The 14,628-nt window shown below is 49.1% G+C and overlaps 1 protein-coding gene across 16 annotated transcripts in view; it reads right to left on the bottom strand.

Annotated features, from left to right (window-relative positions):
• Nucleotides 1-14,628, bottom strand: part of TENM3 (teneurin transmembrane protein 3) — a 1,236,272-nt gene that overhangs the window by 350,260 nt on the left and 871,384 nt on the right. The window contains exon 1 of one of the 16 annotated variants that reach the window (XM_080662251.1): nt 11,024-11,226. The exons of the other annotated variants lie outside the window; for them this stretch is intronic. The gene's annotated coding sequence lies outside the window, so the exon portion shown is untranslated. Of the gene's footprint in view, nt 1-11,023; nt 11,227-14,628 lie in introns of those variants that run through there. 16 annotated transcript variants of the gene reach the window in all.

Here is a 14,628-nt window from a genome sequence, read left to right as displayed (position 1 = left end):
AGCCACGCCACAGAATCCATGGCATGGACGGTCCTTCATGATCATGCCTCGCTGCAAACAGACCTGGAGACGGTGAGAAACAAAAACAGAGGACAGCAGCCCTAACCTGTTTGGCTCAGTGGATAGAGCGTCGGCCTGCGGACTGAAGGGTCCCAGGTTCGATTCTGGTCAAGGGCATGTACCTTGGTTGTGGGCACATCCCCAGTAGGGGGTGTGCAGGAGGCAGCTGATCGATGTTTCTCGCTCATCGATGTTTCTAACTCTCTATCCCTCTCTCTTCCTCTCTGTAAAAAATCAATAAAATATATTAAAAAAACAACACAGAGGACAGCAGTAGACGCATACTTCCTCAACAAGGAACGCTGGTAAGCATTCACTTTGAACAGAGGCGCATGAAAATATTTGTAACATTCAGTGGTTCCAATATTTATGAAAGGTTACATATTAGCGTATTTCTAGTCTACGACAGTAAAGGGAATTTACAGGCAAAGCAAAATTAGGGTTAAAGTGAAAACAAAGCTATTTGACAGGTCAACGGGAGGCAGAATTCAGTAAAGAAGGGTATCCATTTCAGAATAGGCCCAACATTCCTTTGTGCTTTAGTAGCTGAATGACCTTGTACAAAATATTTAATCTCCTTTAACCTCAATTTTCTTATCTATGAAATAGGGCCCAAGAATCTTTACTTCAAAAACCACCTGCTACATATGAGGTGTTTTAACATGTCATAATCATTATTTTTTTAATTTCTTTATTGATTAAGGTATATACGTGTCCTTATTCCCCCATGACCCCCCACCTCCTATTCATGCCCCCACCCCGCCGTTGCCTGTGTCCATTAATCATTATTTTTTAATGTATCTTTATTGATTTCAGAGAAAAAGGGAGAAGGAGAAAGAGATAGAAACATCAATGATGACAGAGAATCATTGATTGGCTGCCTCCTGCATGCCCCAGGACCAAGCTCACAACCTGGGCATGAGCCCTGACCGGGAATCGAACTGCGACCTCCTGGTTCATAGGTTGACGCTAAACCACCGAGCCACCACGGCAGGCATAATCGTTATTTTTAACGCAAAAAGTGAACTGGAACTCAGGGGCTTGGGGTCCTTACTTCGTAAGGGCGGGGTGTGGCCTTCCCAGCCATTCCCAGGGGAGACAGAAGTGGGTCTTATGTATGCTCTGCCTCTAACTAGCAACTGCCTTAACTCTTCCGAGCCTCCGTTTCCCCATCTTTACAATGGAGGGTATAAGAATACTGAACTCCATGAGTTGTTCTGAATTCAAGCTGGAATAATGCTTATATAAAGGTTTTAGCGCGGAGACTAGTACTCAGCAAATACCTAGTAAATGTTAGCTATTGCTTCTCCACCTATAAAATGCGTCGTCTAGATTAGATTAGGTGACTTGAAGACCCTTTTCAGTTCTGAAAATCTCTAATTCTACTCACTTCCAGAGGAGAAGTTAGTAAAACTGGTGTTTAAATTGTTTGAGTTTGTTGAAGGTCAGTAAAGAGGAGGCAAGAGTAGAAATGTGGGGGGTTTGTTAGGGTCGTTTTGTCCTAACAGTCCCGCCCCACCCCGTAATCTCTGAGTAGCCAAAACATCGAATTCAAAACACTAATTCTTGCTCTCAATTATCATACCAAAGATTTATCTTCCCTCCTTTCGTCACCCGAGAGTCTCATTAGATATAGTGTTGACCGGTTTTAAAAAATTAGAAAAAAAAAACCCTCAAAAATAACCATGTGTTTAAACTTCAAATGTATCTATGCATGCAGCTTTAGCCAATTTTTTTCTTACTCATATTTAGTGTTATGATTCCTTGAACCACTGGCTTCTTTTAAAGGCCCTTCTTTGTAGAAATTAACATTTTGTTTCACCTAAACCCCTGGCACCTAACTGGAACTCAGCTACCCCAAAATCTCACCAGACAAGAAATGCAAAGATACGGAGGTATTAGGCCAAAGAGACTTCCTCAGAGACGAAATGAGTAAAGCTCAGACAATCACCCAGAGAGAGCAGCCTGTTCCCAGAACCTCCCATTCCTACCAAGATCACACCGCCACCACCGGCTAACCGGCTGCTGGGTGATAATCGGTGACCGGAGGGAAGGCTGACAGCACGAGGAGGAAAAGGAAACGCTGACCTTGGAAACGATACCTGTGCCTGCGCCGCACGGGTCCCTGGAAATGCTCACAAGCCGGGAGTGTGACATTTGGAACAGCTCTGGAGCCACACAGCACTACACCGAGGTCACCCTTTCACCATTCGATACTGTGTCACCTCGAATTTACCTAACCTCTCCCAGGAACGACCTTCCCATCAGCGGAATGGAGAGATCCCTTCTGAAAGGGATGCTGTAGGAATACCCTACAGTGATAGGTATGAAACAGGTGGCCTGGTGTAGGGCTCAGAAAGGGTAGATAATAGTAATGCTAGACTGTCCCAGGGGCCTTCGATGGGGGACACTTAGCCCTCCACAGCTCCTGAGTAAACTATTGTAACACAGAGCAAAGTAACTGATGTGCATGATGATGATTGTCTATTAGCAATTAAATGTGCTCATTCGATAAGCACTCAACAAACACCACCGAGTAACTTCTTTTCTCAGCATGGGGGTTCGTGCTGGGACATGGTGAGAGCCGGCTGTGACCCCACAGGACTCGCCCCCTAGTGGGGGCGCGAGAACTGTGCACAGGGACTATTGCACACATGCTGAGAGCTGTAGGGGCACCTGCACCTGGCACTTTGGAGGATCCAAGGTGCAGCCAACGCCCCCCTCCCCTCTCCCCCCCCCCCGCCCCCCGCCCCCCGCCCCCCGCCCCCAGGGCCATTGGTGAAGGCTTTGGAGAAGAAACCGAGCCAGCCAGTAGGCTCTTGAAAGAAGTGTGAGAGGCTGAGAAAGGGACAAGAGGCACTGCCCCAGCCCGGGGTGTGTGGGTGGAGAGGTGTCATCCCACAGGAGAAATGGGACAGAGGCGCCATCATGAAGGTTCTGGTACAACACACTAAGGAACTGGGACGTGACCCAAAGCACGCCATGCAGATTTCAGGCCGCGGAGTGCCGGGCTCAGGACTCTGATGGGGAATGACGACTAAGATGATGCTGCGGAGGCCGGACCAGGGCAGCGACCCCAGGTGACAGGCTGATGCAACAGTCCAGGGACAAGAGGGAGAGGGCATGAACTCAGGCCCTGAAGGAGGGCCCGGGGAGGGGGCGGGGAGGGCGAGAGGAATTCATTTCAAACGTATTTCAATTACAGTTCTCAGGAAATCCTCACCTGAGGGTATGTTTTTATTGATTTCCAGAGACAGAAAAGGGGCGGGGGGGGGGGGCGGGGATATTGACTGGCTGCCTCCCACAAGCACCCTGACCAGGAATTGAACCCGAAACCTTCTGGTGTATGGGAGGATGCTCCAACCAACTGAGCCACCCGGCCGGGGCCAACTGCGTTTTAAATAAAAAGTTCTTAAAGGGCCGAAACCGGTTTGGCTCAGTGGATAGAGCGTCGGCCTGCGGACTGAAGGGTCCCGGGTTCGATTCCGGTCGAGGGCATGTACCTTGGTTGCGGGCACATCCCCAGTGGGAGGTTTGCAGGAGGCAGCTGATCGATGTTTCTCTCTCATCGATGTTTCTAGATCTCTATCCTTCTCCCTTCCTCTCTGTAAAATATCAATAAAATATATTTTTTTAAAAAAAAAGTTCTTAAAGGAACACATCCTTTGTAATCAAGAAACCTGGTGATCTCGAGTTCCTCAGACTGCAGCGTGACATAGTTCATAGCATGATGAGAGGGCGAGATCTCTGAGAAAGTTTAAAATAATATTTTAGGTATTTTGATAATGGGCCAAGTTTTTTTTTTCTTCCTTATGATCAGATTGGGATTTAGTTCTGGTTAACCGTAATACAAGTTTCAGCAAAAGGCTAAACTCCAATCGGTAATGTTTACACCCTTCACGTAGGAAAACCTTGTACGCAGTGCTGACTTGTTTTAACTGGAGTTTTCAAAAAGGTGAGATCTTGTACTGTGTTTAGTAAAACTCTTCCTATTATTAAACAACACTTGTTCAAATATTTAAACAAAAATGCCATTTGAATGGAGCTGATAGAAAATGCGTCACAAGCGAAGGCATTGGCCACAAAGCGAAGAAATATACACTACACATCTTCCGGTTTTGTTTGAACATCTTAGGGGAAGTGATTACTGAAACAGCAGCCACAGAACTACGATAACCCAAACCACCTTCAAGGAAACATAGGCAGGCACTGTGAGCAATATTCCCGCTGCAAACACTGAGATGCACAAGTCTCTCCTCCGAACAGCTTACCAGCAAAAACCATCTGAAAGGGAGGACAGTCGCCTCTTCGCGAAGAGACTAATGGTCATCCTGAAGCCATTCTTAAAGGCATGAACAGAATGGTCAGCCAGGCTGATCCCCTTCATTTTTTTTTCTTTTTTTAAATATATTTTATTGGTGTTTTACAGAGAGGAAGGGAAAGGGATAGAGAGCCAGAAACATTGATGTGAGAGAAACATCAATCAGCTGCCTCCTGCACACCCCCCACGGGGGATGTGCCCGCAACCAAGGTACATGCCCTTGACTGGAATCGAACCCGGGACCCCTGAGTCTGCAGGCTGATGCTCAATCCACTGAGCCAAACCAGCCAGGGCTGATCCCCTTCATTTTTAATGAAGGGCCATCTCCATACAGATCAATGCGTGAAGTCTCAACTCATGAAGGAAAATCTATCCCTAAAAAGAACCTAATTGTCGTGTTCGCCTCCCTGCCGATGATCTACAATCAGGGGGGTATTCGAGAACAGAAATAAAGACGTATGATAGGGTGGCATGGGGAAATCTGCCGGTGCTCCAACAAGCCGGGGTGGCTGCCATAGAGCACCCCGATGGCTTTTCCCACCTCCCTCGAGGTCCCGGTCCTGACGAAGCGCTCGCTGCGATGAGAAAGCACTTAACCGCTTTCCCTGCACCTGACCTGACCTCACAAACCCAAACGGCCTTGTCCGACTACTCAGACCTTTCAGCGTCTCCCTGGACAAAGATAATGAAGGACAAGCACTGCCCTCATTGCCCCAGGAATTGGAAGACAAATAAACTTTGAGGAGCACAGCCGGGTGTCTACCTCACTAAGGTACCACGTTTAAGCAGGAGGTAGACTCTAACCATGGTTGGTTAGGTAATTATAAAAGATTAGCCCTGTTACATGTGCGGTCACTTTGTCTTATTTAAAAGAAAAACGCGCCGAAACTGGTTTGGCTCAATGGATAGAGCGTCGGCCTGCGGACTGAAGGGTCCCGGGTTCGATTCCGGTCAAGGGCATGTACCTTGGTTGCAGGCACATCTCCAGTGGGAGGTGTGCAGGAGGCAGCTGATCGATGTTTCTCTCTCATCGATGTTTCTGACTTTCTATCCCTCTCCCTCCCTCTCTGTAAAAAATCAATTAACATATATTTAAAAAAAAATAAAAAAAAATAAAAGAAAAACGCATAGAAAGAGTCGCGGGTACAATGCACAGGTCTCCGGACAGCAGGCCCTCCCTCCGCCTGCTGGACATGTTAACCAGGGGCCGTGCAGAAACGACCATGGAACGAATTCACTGAAACTCCCACACTGCATTTCGATTTTTAAAAATTTTCGGTTGGTCTGTATAAACAGGAAAAACGGATGTGTTTTCCTGCACCAGTGCTAGATTAGTCATTTTGGTATGATCTAGAATTCCATCTGCCTCGTAAATGAACAAGACAACACGTTTATGTGAGATGGTGTTTAATAGTAAGGGCGGGGAATAATCCTACTGGAGAGAGAAGCTCTTTTTCTCTGAACTACTGCCGTACGTGGTTTCCCAAATCTATTTTCAGACGTGAAGGGCCCTCAGATATCTGTGTGTGCTGTTCCATTGTTAATCTTCCCTTGTGAAATGAATTTACCATCAGTAACACTTATGGCACGAACTGTTTCTAGGATACCGAAGAGCGATTAATTTTCACCCTCTTGTAAAAATTAAGAGCAAATATTTCAAAATTTAAACACACAGGATTTGTAACTTAATAGCTAGGTTTGTAACTAAAATAAAAATATAAACACCCATTTTAAAACAACTAGTTTCTTAAGTATCAAAATATATGCCATCTAAAATAAATGTAATCAAATACTTCTACACATCAAATTGTTATTCTCTATGGGAAATACTAATTTTGACATTTCAGAAAACAAACAATACATTTCTAATACATAATCTCTAAACTGAGACTTCAGTTTAAAAGGCCTTAGATGGAAATATGACATGATTTTTCATTATAGACAAGACTACAAATCATACAAACTTCATTCATTCTACATTATCTATTACTGGAGAAATCGATAATAGCAAACAACCTGATAAACCTGATAAATAAATATAATGAATGTAAAATGCCTTTTAAAATAATTTTCGTTTTAAAACGTTCAACGTTTGAGGATACGGAATGACTTCATGTATCATTACAGCCAAAACAGCACTTAGGATTGATAATTTAGTATTGATAATTACATGCGTAGAATTGTCCAGATCAATGTAACAGGGCAGTAATCTTGCTAATAACCCAGCCTAACCCTGTGGGAGCCCTCCTTCTCCTCCCTCCTATTCGTCTAACAGTCCCTGGCCTGTCACTCCTTCCTCTGTGGCAACGTCCCCCACCCGCCTGTGTGACCGCCCCCACCTGCCTGTGTGACCGCCCCCACCCGCCTGTGTGACTGCCCCCGCCCGCCTGTGTGACTGCCCCCACCTGCATGTGTGACTGCCCCCGCCTGCCTGTGTGACTGCCCCCGCCTGCCTGTGTGACTGCCCCCGCCTGCCTGTGTGACTGCCCCCGCCTGCCTGTGTGACTGCCCCCGCCTGCATGTGTGACTGCCCCCGCCCGCCTGTGTGACTGCCCCCGCCCGCCTGTGTGACTGCCCCCACCCGCCTGTGTGACTGCCCCCACCCGCCTGTGTGACTGCCCCCACCCGCCTGTGTGACTGCCCCCACCTGCATGTGTGACTGCCCACATCGGCATGTGTGACTGCCCACATCTGCATGTGTGACTGCCCACATCTGCATGTGTGACTGCCCCCACCTGCATGTGTGACTGCCCACATCTGCATGTGTGACTGCCCCCACCTGCATGTGACTGCCCCCACCTGCATGTGTGACTGCCCACATCTGCATGTGTGACTGCCCCCACCTGCATGTGTGACTGCCCCCACCTGCATGTGTGACTGCCCACATCTGCATGTGTGACTGCCCCACCTGCATGTGTGACTGCCCCCACCTGCATGTGTGACTGCCCCCACCTGCATGTGACTGCCCCCACCTGCATGTGACTGCCCCCACCTGCATGTGACTGCCCCCATCTGCATGTGACTGCCCCCATCTGCATGTGTGACTGCCCCCATCTGCATGTGTGACTGCCCCCACCTGCATGTGTGACTGCCCACATCTGCATGTGTGACTGCCCACATCTGCATGTGTGACTGCCCCCACCTGCATGTGTGACTGCCCACATCTGCATGTGTGACTGCTGTCCAGGAGCCAAGAACCAGGTCATGGGAAATCTAGCTCTTTAAACATCTAATAGTTGTGATTTAGGCTTTAGCCATAACTATGTAAAAGTTCTGGTCTAACCCAGAAGAGCACAGATTACTTTATGGTAAAAAAAATAACTAACAGCCCTGGCCAGGTAGCTCAGTTGGTTAGAGCACTGTCCCCATACACCAAGGTTGTGGGTTCGATCCCCGGTTAGGGTACATACAAGCAGCAACCAATGAATGCGTAGATAACTGGAACAATAATCTCTCTCTCTCTCTCTCTCTCTCTCTCTTCCCTCTCTCTCGAAATTCAATTAAAAAAAAAAATAGTATTGTCCCTAATTTACTTTCTCACTTCCACATACCACTCTACCTCCTTCACGGTACCAAATTTACAACATCCAAACATGCTTAGGAAAGAATACCTTTTTCCGGGTCCTCAATGCTACAGCACTCATATCTACAGTAAGAGAATAATTACCACTCCGCTGTAGTTTAAACTACAAAGACATGTGTGTATGTATGTGTGTATACACATATATTTGCAAAAGACACAGGAAGAAATGCACAGAAAAGCAGTAAGATACCATGTCAGTGTATAATTTAAACTTTGCTAAAATGAGGGAAAGTTGTATTTTTTAAAAAAATGGCTCATCTAGTTAAAAATTTCAAACAAAGACACTGCCCTTTATTTAGCATTTACGTTTAGACTGCTAGAAAGATGGTTAGACATCTTTATTCAGAATTGTTTCAAGTCTAGCAAACAAAATACATTATAAAGAGACTGATGTTCCAAAGCCCAATCTCTTAATTGCTGATCAGAGCTGAAAATAGATCCTTTTTCCTCCACTAATTGAGTGAGTCTTGTTAAACCTTTTGAAATGCACTTTAGAAAATGCAAGAATACAGCACAGAACAGGTTCTGTAATTTGGGTCATTTTCTGTTACGTGCAGTAGTGACGGGTGCTTAGCAACGTGGTGTTGGTGGCCCTTTTAAGGAAACGAATACCTGGCATACAGCATTTTAATCTATTTTCTGGCATTAATTATCAAGATCACTGTGTTTAGACAGAGCCTCCTCTGCACCTCCCTGCATTATGAAAGCAAGGAGTCCCGTGATAAATGGAACACATCATCTCAGATGACAGAAGCCCCGTGCCCTCCCTCACCGAGTAAAGAAATGTAAGGACATGACAACAGCAAATAGAAGCCCCAGAAGGGTGCGGGTGTAAATGTTTCGAGGAGGCTCTTACGCTGGAAATCGGCGTTAGACATCTACAAAGGTCCACGTTAAGTTGCTTCTCTTTCACTAAACCTTTGCGGAGAACTAAATTTTGCCGAGCCACACGCGAGGCCACTGATATCTAAGAAACAGGATGGGACCCAGCCAAAAGGTAGGCAGATTTGCTGAAATTTAAAATATGGATTTCATGGAAGAGGACTTTCACATGGGAGATGTTCACAAGAATGAGTATCATTGAAATCGTGACCGACTTAGCCACTTCAGACTTATTTTCTTGTGCTCTAATGATTAGCAGGAAGACAAGCGAGGTAAGCTATGGAGCGATCGGGTCGCTTTTTAAGAAAGCAAACTGCCATTTTACCCTGTACATATGCCCATTCACACGGCATTCGTAATCAGGACCACAGGTTTGAGAAACCAGCCAGGAGAAGTATCTGGAACACTGTGATGTTTTGCTGATCTCCACCATCAGTGTTTAAAAGTACACGTCTTCTAACTTTTTCCTCGTGACCACACAATTCATCTCAGATTTCACGTCCCGGAGAAGGAAGGCGAGGCTCTCCCATCTCACCATTCTCCTCTAGCTGCACAGCTAATAGAGAGATCAAGTGACTCCCCTCTTTGTCTAGAAGCATCCTGATTTCAGTCTTTCACCGTCCATTTTTCAAAAGCTTTTCCAACTTAGCCTCCAAAGATGAGAAAAGAACCAGAGTAACCACCTGCAATCACATTTGTTGAGTTTCAGACTGCCGGTTCATGTACAATCAGCATCCCTTTCAATGAAACACACTTCGTTCCTGATTTCAAATGTACCCTCAAATTTTGTAAATCACAGTATACAATGGGATCACACCAACATCTCTCAAGTTTTTTAACCTCTGAATAAGGCGTCTGCTTGAGGTGGGGGGGTTTTAAATGCTCAGAGTTGCATTTCCATGCGTGAGCGTCTGCTGGGGACACACACACACACACACACACACACCCCACAAAATGTGTGGCACAGACCGTACATGCGGCACTAAAATATTCTGGAGGGCTTAGTAAGTTAGCTGTATTTCTCCAGTGCGTCCTCTGGGTAGTTTAATCCTTGCCCAAGGACTCCTTGAACAATTAGCACACAGAGGTCTCTGGATGGCTCTCTGCAACATTTTTAAACCAGAGAACAAAAGGTTTATTTTAAAAATGAAAACCTTGGCTTGTACAACTCCAGACGCGAATCTGCTTTCAATTACTGGAAGTATTTCCCCTTCAGTGGAAGGGGATCAAATCTTCAGCGACACCATCGCACGGCGCTGAATGTGATTAGAGGCGGCTTGCAGGGGACAGCAGGGCTGTGCCTGGGACACGGGGCCTGTCGCGGGAGGGATTCCAGAGAGAGAGAGAGAGAGAGAGGGGGGGGGGGGGGAGGGGGACCCCGGCCGGGGAGGGGGACGCCGGCCGGGGAGGGGGCCCGCGTCTCCCCGAGAGCTGGCTCTGACCTTTGTTTCGCGTTATTAAAACGCACCGCAAGCGGTGCAATGATTCTGACTCTCCAGACGCTGCACAAGTTGGTCCGCAGGAGGGACCTGCAGGGGCGGCCGCCGCTCAAGTTGGGTTTCTTTTACAGACTCTGCCCAGCAGAACTCTCTCCCTGGACACCCACCACACACAACGCCTTTCGCAGGAGGAAATCGGCTCCTCTGATGAGCAAGACGACTTTGTACCTTCCCCCCCGTTAAGCAATCAGTATGATGGATGTTAGCTAAGGGGGCGAACGGGCTGGTTGATTTCTGCTCCGTGCGGGTTTCTGAGCCGCTCAGACCCAAAGTATCCAAAACCACGGCGGCTAAGATGTGCTCCCAACGAATCCAACACGACACAGCGCCCAAGTCACAGGACGCAGGAGAGGAGACCGCACCTCCTCGGCGCCGGCGGGGTTCGGCTCACCACAAATCCGCCCCATTGGAAACTGGGGAACAAAAGGCTGCGGCCGCCCGCGGCTACCAGTGCGTCTCCGGGTGCCCGGTGGCCGGAAAGTTCAGCCCCCGCCGCCCGCCGCGCCAGCCCGAAATCCGGCCCCTCGGGGGTTAACGAGCCACCGGGTTTCACTTGCTCCGGTCGCCCCGGCCCCAGTGCCCCGCGCGGGCCTCCTCCCCGTCCCACCGCCCGGGCCGCCCCGAGCGCGAGGAGCCGCCGCCGCCGCCGCCCAGCCCGCGCCCGCGCCGCTCACCCACCTCGCCGGGCGCCTCGCGGTGCGTGCGGAGCCGAGCCGCCGCCAACTTGCTGGGTCTGAGCGCGTCGCGTTACAGCGCCGGGCGCGGCGCGGGCTGCGGGGGCCGCCGGACGGGATAGGCTGAGCCGCTGTTTACCCGCGGCCGCGGGGCGGGGGGCGGCGCGCTTAACCCCTGCGCGCCCGGCCGGCCAGCGCCGCCCCGCCTGCCCCTTGCCCGCTCCCGCCGGCCTCCGCCTCCGGACCCCTCCTGCCACGCTCACGCGCACTTACACACACAGACACACTGGCATTCGCACACACATGCACACACGTTCGCACACAGCCACACACACTCCCGCCACTCACGCGCGCCCGGGCACGCCGCAGCCAGGCCCGAGGAGGATGAGCGCTGCGGGAAGCGGGTGCCAGCAGCTCTCCCGAGCCGGGGAGGAGGCAGGACGCCCGCGCGCGCGGCCGGGAACACCTCGCTTCCTCCAGCGCGGGGCTCCTGGGCGCTGCGGTTCTGCGGAGCGGATCTTCCCGCAAGCACGACCCACGCTCTCCCAGCGCGTGAATGAGCCAGCCCCGACCCGCCACCATCCCGCAGCGCCCAGCTGGATGTTTACTTGGCGCGGGAGCGCGGTGGCTGTACCCGGTCTCGGCCCAGCCAAGCGCCCCGCTCGCCGGACACGCTGCGGGGAATTCCGGTGGGCGGGCGGGTGTCCTGGGTGCGGGAAGGAAGGCCGACCTGGGCCTGAAGTCCCGCGCGGGGCGGGAGCTGTGTGAGCAGGGGTGTCGCTGGTGCACGCAGCGGGGACCCGCTGGGCCCGCTGGCCCCTTGGCCTGGGCTGCGAGGCGGGGCGCTGCGCGCTGCGGGACCCTCCTCCACGCTAATGAGAAAGCCAGGCCAGCGCAGGAGGGACGGGGGCTCCTAGGTTGGTGGCGCGGGGTCAAGGGGTCCGAGCTGGACAGCCCTCATCCGCAGCAGCTAAAGTGGTGCCCCAACTCGCTTTACTTTTAAATTACAGACAACTTAATATCGCGGCTCTGAAATTTTTATGTAAAAATGGTCTTTTTGTCCCTTCCAGATCCACTTTTATCATTATTTTTGCATTGCCTCCAAGCCAAAGTCCCTCCTTCCTTTGATTTCCCCCCTTTTTTTTTTCTAGAATATTCCACCCCCTTCGGCGTCTTCCTCCATTAAACTGAGAATTGAATGAAGGCTCCTGGAATTTTTTAGATTCACCAGTGTTTTCTTCCAGTTGCTCCAAAGCCCTCAGGTATTTTTACCCATAAATAAACAAGACGAAAACCAGGAGCACTGGGGTAGCAATGCCAATACCAATCAGCGTATCTTTATAGTATGTGCTGTCATTCCACATTTCAGTGATCATCTAAATGCAGACCTAAAACAAACCAGAAAAATTAACACATCCAAGAATCAGTGTTCTCCCTCTATCAACACGTCCACATAAAGACTACATTCCCCCCTCACTCCCATGACTCAGAGACACTCCCTGCCTTCTTCCTCTCTAGCACACTGCCTTCACTTTTGTCACTTTGGACATCTCATGCTGCTGTGACAGGGATACAGTTCATCTCCCTTTTCGCGGATACTTTTCCTTCTCAATTTTCACCACCATCTAACACACCCATCATCATACATGAAAATGTCTGATGTTACTTGTTTCAGCAAAGTCTCTACACCTTAGTTTGTGTGTGGTTTTTGTTTTTGTTTTTGTTTTTAACAACAATGTCTCTTAGGAATTCATGACTCACAAACACATACTAATACAACACAGTGATCATAACCATCATGTTGCTTCTCCCCTGAAGGATCAATATGTTTTCCCTTTAATGAGGACATTAATAAGATATCACGGACGTGATTTAAACATTCCTTTGACACAGTCTAAATGATAAGTTATTTCGGGGTTTTGAAAATCTCTTTAGTAAAATTGGGTCAAAAAACAGAACAATCGATCTTTGTGGGGCACAGAGAGACTTCTATGTTCTGAAGCAAATATCTTCCTAAACCGAACTGGTTTGCCAAGGATCCTTTCACAGGTCAGTGTGAGGCATGTCAGGAGGCAGGGGGCCTTATGTAAGGGCAAATAAATGCTGTATCCCTTTCACGCCAGACTACCAGAAGGTGGGGTTCACCGGGAATCCAGAAGAATTAAATAGGTGGCACTAGCACGTTGCATGAGTGGAATTTGCCAGGACTGGGTGTGGGGGGGAGGAAGGTTGGAGGAGGGGGCTTGTCTAGGCTTCAGATACTTACCCCTGGATTTTTGATGACACAGTTGGAAGATTGGGGATTTAGACGCGAACGTTAGAAGACAGAAAGATGAACATTCTAATGGAAGAATGAAAGGCATTAACATCTTAAATCCCTGTTCCAGTCAAGACGAATCTCAGGACTGGTATTCAGCATGCTCGTTTCCCCAGATAAATGCTATGTACATCGGTCAGTGATTGATAGCATTTATCAAAATTCCAATTTGCAATGCTGATTAAGCAATGCCCATCCATATCAGATCAGGTTAGGTCCGTTTTTATGTTGGATGATATTGGAACACAATATACTAGTATAATCTTTTCTGAATACAAAACTAATTATATTCCAAGCGGACAAAGTATCCCTTGGGAATAATCAAGGAGTAGCCTGGCAGCGGCCCATGGCGGAGGGGGGGGGGGAGGGGGAGGGAGGAGGGGGGGAAGGGGAGGCGTGGTTTTAAACGATTTCCATAGATCTACCTTCCCAGGAGGAGACTCCAGCCTGCCACCCTTTAATAAAGGCGCCCCCCAAAGGGGTCTGTGGAGACCGAATGAGGCACATTGAGCTTCTGTTTTCTCTACTCCAGTTTGCCATGTGGATGATGTCAGGGATAATTAGCTTCATCACACCGCCTTCTCTAATGAAGCATTTCCCGTGGAAGAGCTGCAGAATTCCCCGCCGTTCCACGAGCAGATACAACCCTGGAGGCCGAAGTATGTGGCTGCTTTATGCTGTGAATAAGTGACCTTGTGGAATCGGACCTGCCCTGCGAGCTGACTTTTACTTATAGCTGAATGCAGTTCTCGAGGCATAAACGCCCAGCTACTGCACCCCACCAGGAACTGGTTTTGAAAGGCTTGAACCAACCAAATGAAAGCAACTTGCATTTTTTTTTTTAAAGTTTACGAATGAGCTGTTATTTCAAACTGGCACCAACTTCGCTTTCAAGTAAGAGCTCTCCTGGCCTCTCTCTGCTTAGCCCACCACCCTGAAGGAGAACCAGAGTTGAACCCAAAGCAGAACGATCAAGCACCAAATCCGTATCGCCAGAGACGCGAACAGGAAATCGAAATCCAGCCCTTCTAGCTTACGGAGGGTCTGACATCAACGCCGACACGCTGCCTGGCTCACTCTGCCGAGCATTTGACACATGCCGTTTTTATTCTTTCTCTGAGGCCCTACGAGAGAATAACTGCATGATCCCACTTTACAGATGAGGGCATTGGAGCTTAAAGGGGTGAATAATGTGCACCCACAGTTACAGAGCACCGGGGCCCTGCGCCTGCCGCTACAACGATCTCCCTGACAACTAAGCATCAACTCAGCAGCTTCAACGGGTGTTAGGA

Source organism: Plecotus auritus (genome assembly GCF_963455305.1).
Source record: "Plecotus auritus genome assembly, chromosome: 3".
Classification (NCBI taxonomy): Eukaryota; Metazoa; Chordata; class Mammalia; order Chiroptera; family Vespertilionidae; genus Plecotus; species Plecotus auritus.
Note: the sequence above shows the minus strand (reverse complement) of the source record. Positions and strands in the feature narration are given on the sequence as shown.